Source organism: Argentina silus (genome assembly GCF_951799395.1).
Source record: "Argentina silus genome assembly, chromosome: Y".
NCBI lineage: Eukaryota > Metazoa > Chordata > Actinopteri > Argentiniformes > Argentinidae > Argentina > Argentina silus.
In genome coordinates this window covers 16,130,588-16,138,670 of record NC_139654.1, presented here as the reverse complement: position 1 = coordinate 16,138,670, position 8,083 = coordinate 16,130,588, and positions in this window count along the sequence as shown.

Below are 8,083 nucleotides of genomic sequence, written 5' to 3'. Positions count from 1 at the left end.
AATGTACATCAGTAAAGATTTTCAACTTGAATAATTCAAGTTCATCAAGATCTGATGTGTCCCTTAAGCGTTACCTTAATTTTTTTGAGCAGTATATATAGCCCATCGCTCTGGGTTTGCACTTACAAATGTATAAAGGCGATTGACATAGCCAAAAAAAGTTGACACTTCAAGGCTTGACCCTGCAGCATGCACGCCTACAAGATTTAATGTGTGGGAGGCACAAGGTGAGAATATAGCGAGATTGGGTTTTTTAAATATTTGGGCTTGGACTCCCTTGACTTTCCCTGACATGTTTGCCCCATTATCATAGCCTTGCCCCCTGCAATCACCTATGTCTATTCCTAGAACTGAAAGCACACTCTCTATCATCCCTGCTATTTTGCTTCCATTTACATTACATTTATGGCATTTAGCAGACGCCTTTATCCAAAGCGACGTACAACAAATACATTTGTTTAAGTAAGTGAGTCATCTATCCAACAGTCATCATAAGACAAAATAATCAATGCTCATGTCGTAGAATTTAAGTTATAATACTTTGAAATAAAATACCGTTAACCAGAGCTGTTGATTCATTCAAAGACTTTATTCCCGCAGAATATGTAGCCGTTCAGGTTTGCAAAGCTGACCCCGTTATCTCCTCAGTCACCTGTCTTTATAGATTTCACACAGGTTCACGCCTTCTATTCAACGTATTTCTGATTCCTGTCTACATACACCAATAACATTCAAGAACTACATTTCGTCATCAAGGTGTGCGCCACCCATTGGGCTGGCGTCAATTTGTCTGATCAGGCCTTTTGTTCTGGCTGTTTACAACTTTGTTTATTACTTAATTATCCTATCTTTAATTATTCTATCCTGTTTCCTCCCGCTTTGATCCTTTGTTTTCTTCACCTATAGCAACCCCTCAATCTGACCTTACCCCTCTTTACTGCCTTCTCCAACTGTTCTAGGACCATCTGTTTTCCTGTGATCTCTTCCCTAGGTGTGGGATTACAAACCCTTATATTGTCTTTAAATTTACCATACACACACCAGGGGCCATAGGCTAGTAATGCCAGTAGGCTAGTTTTAAAAAAAAAAAAAATATTATATATTTTATTAGTAGGAGAGAACTTGTACAGGGGGGTAACAGGGGAGAAGAGGTCTCGGGGTTAGGGTTAGTATAGGGGGGGTAGTGAGGGTGAAGCGGTCTTTAGGAGGGACTGTTAAGATGTAGCTTGAAGAGATGGGTTTTCAATCTACGGCGGAAGATCGGAAGTGACTCTGCAGTCCTGATCGTTGTGGGAAGCTCATTCCACCAGCGGAGCGCCAGGACAGTGAAAAGCCGTGACCGAGTAGCACGGCCACTGCATCCACGTAGAGGTGTCAGGCGGGCAGCCGAGGTGGAGGAGCGGAGTGATGTTGCAGGGGTTTGGGGGCTTACTATTGCTTGAAAGTAGGGAGGGGCTGTTGCCTTTGCCGCCCGGTAGGCAAGCACCAGGGTCTTGAATTTGATGCGAGCTGCTACCGGGAGCCAGTGGAGGGTGCGGAGGAGGGGCGTGACATGGGAGAATTTGGGGAGATTGAACACCAGACGAGCGGCAGCGTTCTGGATGAGCTGCAGAGGCCTGATGGAGGAGGCGGGGAGTCCAGCCAAGAGTGCATTGCAGTAGTCAAGGCGAGAGATTACAAGTGTTTGGATCAAAAGTTGTGCTGCTTCTCTGGTGAGGAATGGACGTATCCTTCTGATGTTGTAGAGGAAGAATCTACAGGAGCGTGCTGTCGCTGTGATGTTCGCCACACAGGATAAGCGGTTGTCAAGGATCACCCCAAAGTTCTTGGCTGTCTGGGAGGAGGTCACAGTAGAGTTCTCTACTGTGATGGAGAAGTCTTGGAGAGGGCAGGTTTTCCCTGGGAGGAAGAGCAGCTCAGTCTTGTCAAGGTTGAGCTTGAGGTGGTGGGCTGACATCCAAGGAGAAATGTCAGCAAGACATGCTGAGACACGTGTTGCCACCTGTGAGTCAGAAGGGGGGAAGGAGAGAAAAAGTTGAGTGTCATCTGCGTAGGTGTGGTAGGAGAAACCATGTGAAGAAATTACAGAGCTGAGAGATTTAGTATAGAGAGTTTTTCTGTTGACATTTTTGAATTCAACGAACCTTTCAGTAATCTCCCATTCCTCCGTGTCGTTATTATAATGGACATCGTATGAGCACAACATTTTGCTCAGTGTGGGAAATGTCTGCCGTAGTATCACAGATAATTCCATAGTAGATTGCATCCTCCCTTTCCTTCAGAATGGTTTTCAAAACTCTTTTGCCACACAATTCAATAAACTCATTCTGTATGTCTGAGCTCAAATAATGTTTGTTTCAAATAATGTTTCTTTTTTTGATGTCCTGATTTTCTGTAAGTGGTCTTTCAGCAGAGGATCATAATGTGCCAAAAGCTCTAGCGTGCGAAGGAAATTTCCATTGTGGACATCGCCTAAATCTTTAGTTTTACCTCTAAAAGGTAAATTCCTTGATGCCAAGTGCAGAGTGACATGAACGAGTCTCTGCAAGAGAGCCTTATTTCTCTCAATTTCAGATTGTAGCTCTCTTTGCAACTGATGGTCGATGCCAGTTGCAGCCATAAGAGAACACTGCAGGTTTTTCCATTTTAAATAGCAGTCCCTGTGAGCTCTGTTGTTTTCATGGCTTGGGAATTTGTCATACATACGACGCCACTTAACGTCACACATCTTGTACCCATGGTCACTATTGTTATGGAAAATACATTCATAGAATTTTCAGGTCATACACTTTGTGTAACTACTGTGATTACATTTTCTCTTGCCACACCTCTAAAGTTCTATAGCCATTGTTCTGAGAAGCACTGTATGATTTACCATATGAACAGCGGTGATCTCTGAGGGAGTGGTGGGAGAGAGCAATAATGGGGGGACAGGCGCATCCTGCCGATAGGTGTGAAATGTTGAACGGCGATTAATCAGTACGAAAGCGCTGATTGATCAGTAAGAGAGTCTCCCCATTGTTCATTCTCTCCCGCCCTTTCTCACGTCCCACACCTAGGGGAAAAGGTCACAAGGACACCAGATGGTCCTGGAACATCTCAGAAGGGGTGAGATCAGATAAGTGGGGGTTGACTAGAGGGTATGAACACAATGGAGTACAATAGATCAAAGCTGCAGAAACAGGATAGATGAGTAATAAACACAGTTGTGAACAGCCAGGACAGATGGCTTTTGTAAACAGCCTAGGTCAATTGATCTCTCCACAGACTGACCGACGCCACGTCAGGTGGGAGTAGCCCCTGGATGACGAAATGTAGTTCTTAAATATCATTGGTGTAAGTAGACAGGAATTTGAATGAAGGGCGTTGACCTGTGTGATGTTTATAAAAGGACAGGTAACGGAAGTGAAAGGGGTTCAACTTCGCAAACCTGACCCGGCTTCTTTCTGTGTGAATAAAGTCTCTGAATGAATCAACAGCTCTGGTTAACGGTATGTTATTTCAAAATACCATTACTTAAATTCTACTACAACGTAAGCACAAGCCCATCAGCCGATAGCCTTGTAGGCGCCTGGCATTATGTTTAAACTGTATAAAAGACGAACCTTATCATTGTCTCTTCAGACTTGCGCTGAACGGACCCCCGAATCTACGCTGGGCTGCTGTTACGCTCTTGTCTCTTGTTTGCAAACAATAAATACCGGACTCAGATATTGTGGCTACTCAGGACTTGTTTCTTGATTCTTACCTCCGAAGAGCTAAAGTACAGAGTGGTAAATCCTAGACTTCCACCACACTATTCAGAGCACTATGTGAAGGTCTTTTCAGCTCATGAGAGAAAAGGACACATGGGATGCAAAACAGTGCATTTGCACTATCACTGTGAATTAACCAGTCCCTTTTCAGCTTTTCTCTCCCAGAGATATTTCAGGTAGTCTGGAAATGGCTTTCCCTCTGAATCATGAGGAATTTCTCTGTCTTCCCTCATTGCTAATTTTCTAATAATAGTTGCCCTCTCCTTGTCAATTAATCATGCTGGCCACAAACCTGGGTCAACTGACAGCAGATCATCTTCTTCTGATACCTGTACATGTGGCTCAGTATCTAATGCATCCTTAATCTGAGCCTCACTTTGTCCCTTGCACTGGATGTTCTTCTCTGCTGCTTCCTCCTCCTCATCTGTGCTGCTGTAACTGTTGGCACTTTCCATTGCCTTCCTCTTCAAAACCGGTGGTTCTGCTTGTCTCCTCTCTGGCTGCATGGCTTGAAGAGGGCCCTGGCTCTATAGTAACCATAAGGTACATAATTCACAATCTGTCCTATAACAGTATTAACATAGTAATAATACATAGAAATAGAGTTATCATAATAATTAACATTCTGCTGATTGATTTGGAATGAGCTGGGCTGCGCATACTTGATTAGTAGCAGTGGTTGATTGAAAAAAATAATAAATCATAAAAAGGGTAACAAAAGTGGCAATATACCCCCTTTACACCACCTGAGCTAGCTTAAATGTTGTCCAGCAAGCTAACAATGTTATTTTAATGGGCCAGTTGTCAATGTACATTACTGGAAGAACTAAATTAGCTAAATGTTACCATTAGCTAAAGTTATATTCCATGCTTGCTAGCCAGCTAGCTGCTCACATGGTAATACAGCATACATTAAAATATTCAAAATCAGTTGGTTTACTGCTGTAAACATATTATCAACGAAATACTGCTCACCTCCTTCTCCTACAACTGGGAGGTGTGTTGAAGGAAGGGTTTCTAACCCTGAAGCTGCATCTGTGCACGATGAGGGGAGATCTGATTAGTGAACAAGCTAGTTAGCATGTATGCTAGTTAGCTAGCTATAGCAAGAGTGTGCACTAGCTGGCTACAGATTCACTGAGCTCTATTAATTATTCGGACCAAAATTGCACTCATCTCGTTTTTGGTGGCGATAAAGGTAACCTACCAAATATTTAAGTGAAATGACACTGCACGGTAAGTTAACTTAACTTGTTAGTTGGCTAGATCATCCTGGCAGTGTAAGCCAGAGTAATGTTGGCTAGGTAGCTACGTGTAACTTAATGGGCACCAAAGGAAGGTGAATAAATATATCCCTTTCTTTGGAAAAAACCGGGTGACTAACTGTCGGCCCTTTTTCTCCCTCTCAGCTTTCTGTTGCCTCGCTTTTCGTTTCTGATGTCCCGACTTCTGCGACGACGACGTGTCAAATCTACTGATCTTGATCTGTTCTGCTTGTAAACGCACCGACTGGAATATTCTAGTAGGGATGGTCGGATCGATACCAAAATATCAATACTTCGATCTTAATGCTTAATGCTTTAAAATCGATAACAGGTACTGTCTTTAAGTAGTGATTTCATTAACTTCATAGTATTCATTTGTTTTAATTTTTTATTTGCTGTTTGGGATAGGAACTACTTTTCCTTTCTTCTCGCTCCGCTCCCCATAGAAAGGCAGTACTAAGGCCCGCACGCAGACCAGAGAAACAGTTCTGCAAGTTGCAGTTAGTCGTCACGTTTTAATAGATACAATTCTCATTTTAATTACATTAACTTACTTATGATGATGATGATGATAATAATAGTGTAGGGCTACAGTTTATGCCGTGTTCCCATGGTTCATTGTGTGTGTGTTTTGTTAAGGAGCAGTGTGGTTCGTTTTAATGACACCAACTAGTCTATTTCTACTCGTTTATCGCCACAATAGTGTGCTCTGAGGGGTCCCTGTCAGTGCTGGGCCCTTAGAATCGTCCTAACTTCCCCCCCTTGCGGCGCTCCTGCTGAAAACAAAACATTAAATGTAGTAAATACATGTACACCTAGTCCTTTATTTTTTTTCTGACCCTCCATCCGTTAAGTGATGATGATGATTTCTTTCAAAACCTCACTTTCTCTCATGTTGCTGTTGCTTTTCAGTACAAGACTCAAAATTACAAGTCGTTTAAGAAACTAATGAAAATCAACCCTATCCAGAAAGCTGTTTCTCTGGTCATTTAGATTGCATTGCCTACTGTTTTATGACTTTCTGAAGTACCTAATTTGTATGTATTTGTATTCATTGACAGTCATTTTAATTTGAACTATTTGCCATTTTATTACATCCTCACATAATTTATCTGGAGATTGAAAAACTGTGTATTTATGTAATCTCAAATGAACAGGTCTTTTTGAATCAATTGAATTGATTGTTGGCTATAAAATGTGACATTGTATCATTCATTCTGTTGACACAAATGAATAATTCTACTCAAATTATGAGGCGACAATCCTTGTACATTGCCTTCTGAACGTAGTCAGACAACTTTTTCCACATTTTGTTGTGTTATAGACTCAATTTAAAATGGATTACATTTATTTTTTGCCATCACTCCACACACAATTCCCCAGAATGACGAAGCGAAATCAGAGACAAAAAGATAAAGATATTAATTCCAAAATCACATTAACTATTATCCTTCCATTAAGATGGACTCAATTCAACTTATTGATGACATTTTTGCATTTCAGCTATTTTAAGAGTGTCATAGCAAACTTACTTTTGTAAATGAGGCATTTCTGTATTTTAAGTTTTAATAAATTTGCAGACATTTCTAAAAACGTCTTTTCGCTTTGTCATTATGGGGTATTGTGTGTGGATTGATGGCATTTTTGATTTTTTATCTATTTTAAATTGAGTCTATAATAAAATGTGGAAAAAGTGAAGGGGTCTGAATACTTTCTGAAGCCACTGTATCTCAACTCTCTTTTTAAACAAGACAAAAACAAATGTAAATGTTTAAAACCTTTCTTATCATACTACTACAATTCTAGTTTCAGTTTTGTCCATGAATTGCAAACATTTGTTTCAATCTTAAAATGTATTTAATTTATAAACCACATTGATTGACTTTACTATTTTATCAAGCTGGTGAAAAAAAAAGAAAAGAAAATCTAATTTCAATTTTTAAAAAAAATATATAAATGTTGCCATTCTATGATCCATGGAAAGAAAACACTGAGTATTCCGGTCGTTTTACTTGTTTACTTCAATCAGAATTTAATGGGAAAGTCAAGGTCAATTCCAATGGAATGCTATTATTCCAATTAAGAGTAAATGTCCTGCAATTCTCTGTGGAATATCCTTCTGTACAACCTAAAATACACCTTGTCTGAGCATTAGATTCACTGAGGGCATCTGAACCAGTTTGAGGACTTGGTGAGGTGAAATATCATTATTGTGATGCCACATCCAACAGCTTTCCGAGGCTGGTGGAGGTAGAAATCGGAGGAACATACGTGTTTGATACCATTCTGTTTCATGTCTTACAATGAGCCCGTCCTCCGATTTCTACCTCCACCAGCCTCCCCTGTTCCATTGCAAGCCCATTGTGATGAAACAATGGATTTGCTGCAGCTCGGCTCATAAATAAGTCAATACTAAGCACCTCACATGAGGTCACGTCTCACACAATGAGTCCAACAGTTCTCCAATCGAGGGGATTATGGTTCGATCATAGAAACGGACACAAAGAGAAGCATGCAGAGAGGAGAGATTACCTTTTTTTATTTTTTGGGGGGGGATAAGAAATCAATTAGAGCCCTCACAGCGTTGATATAGTTGTAAACCGTTCTTCCCGTGCTTCCTACCACTGTACTGTACGTACTGTAAATACATCTTCAACTCAACTTTAAATCAACTGACCCTGACAGCACATGGTTTCACACCACATCATTCAACTGCTCAGTCTGTAAAATGACAAATGACTGTAACAAGCTTCTAACTATTGTAGAATGTGATAAGGGACTTGAGCAAATGCATGATATGAACACAGAGAGGATGTAAAACAAGTCCCAACTATGAAAGATCACAAGACAGAGACATGCAGAGCGGTCCACAGTACTGTACCTACAAGGCTCCGACCCAGAGTGAGCGAGAGTTTTACCACAACTTCTTTGATGCTTCAGTATTGCAAAAACTTTGCCAGAAGAAGCAAGTAGCAAAAATGCACAAGCACATCAGAACACAATGTTTACCCAGTTAGAGCACTCGAACATCTTTCATCATACTGCGCACACTTTGAAGTGTGT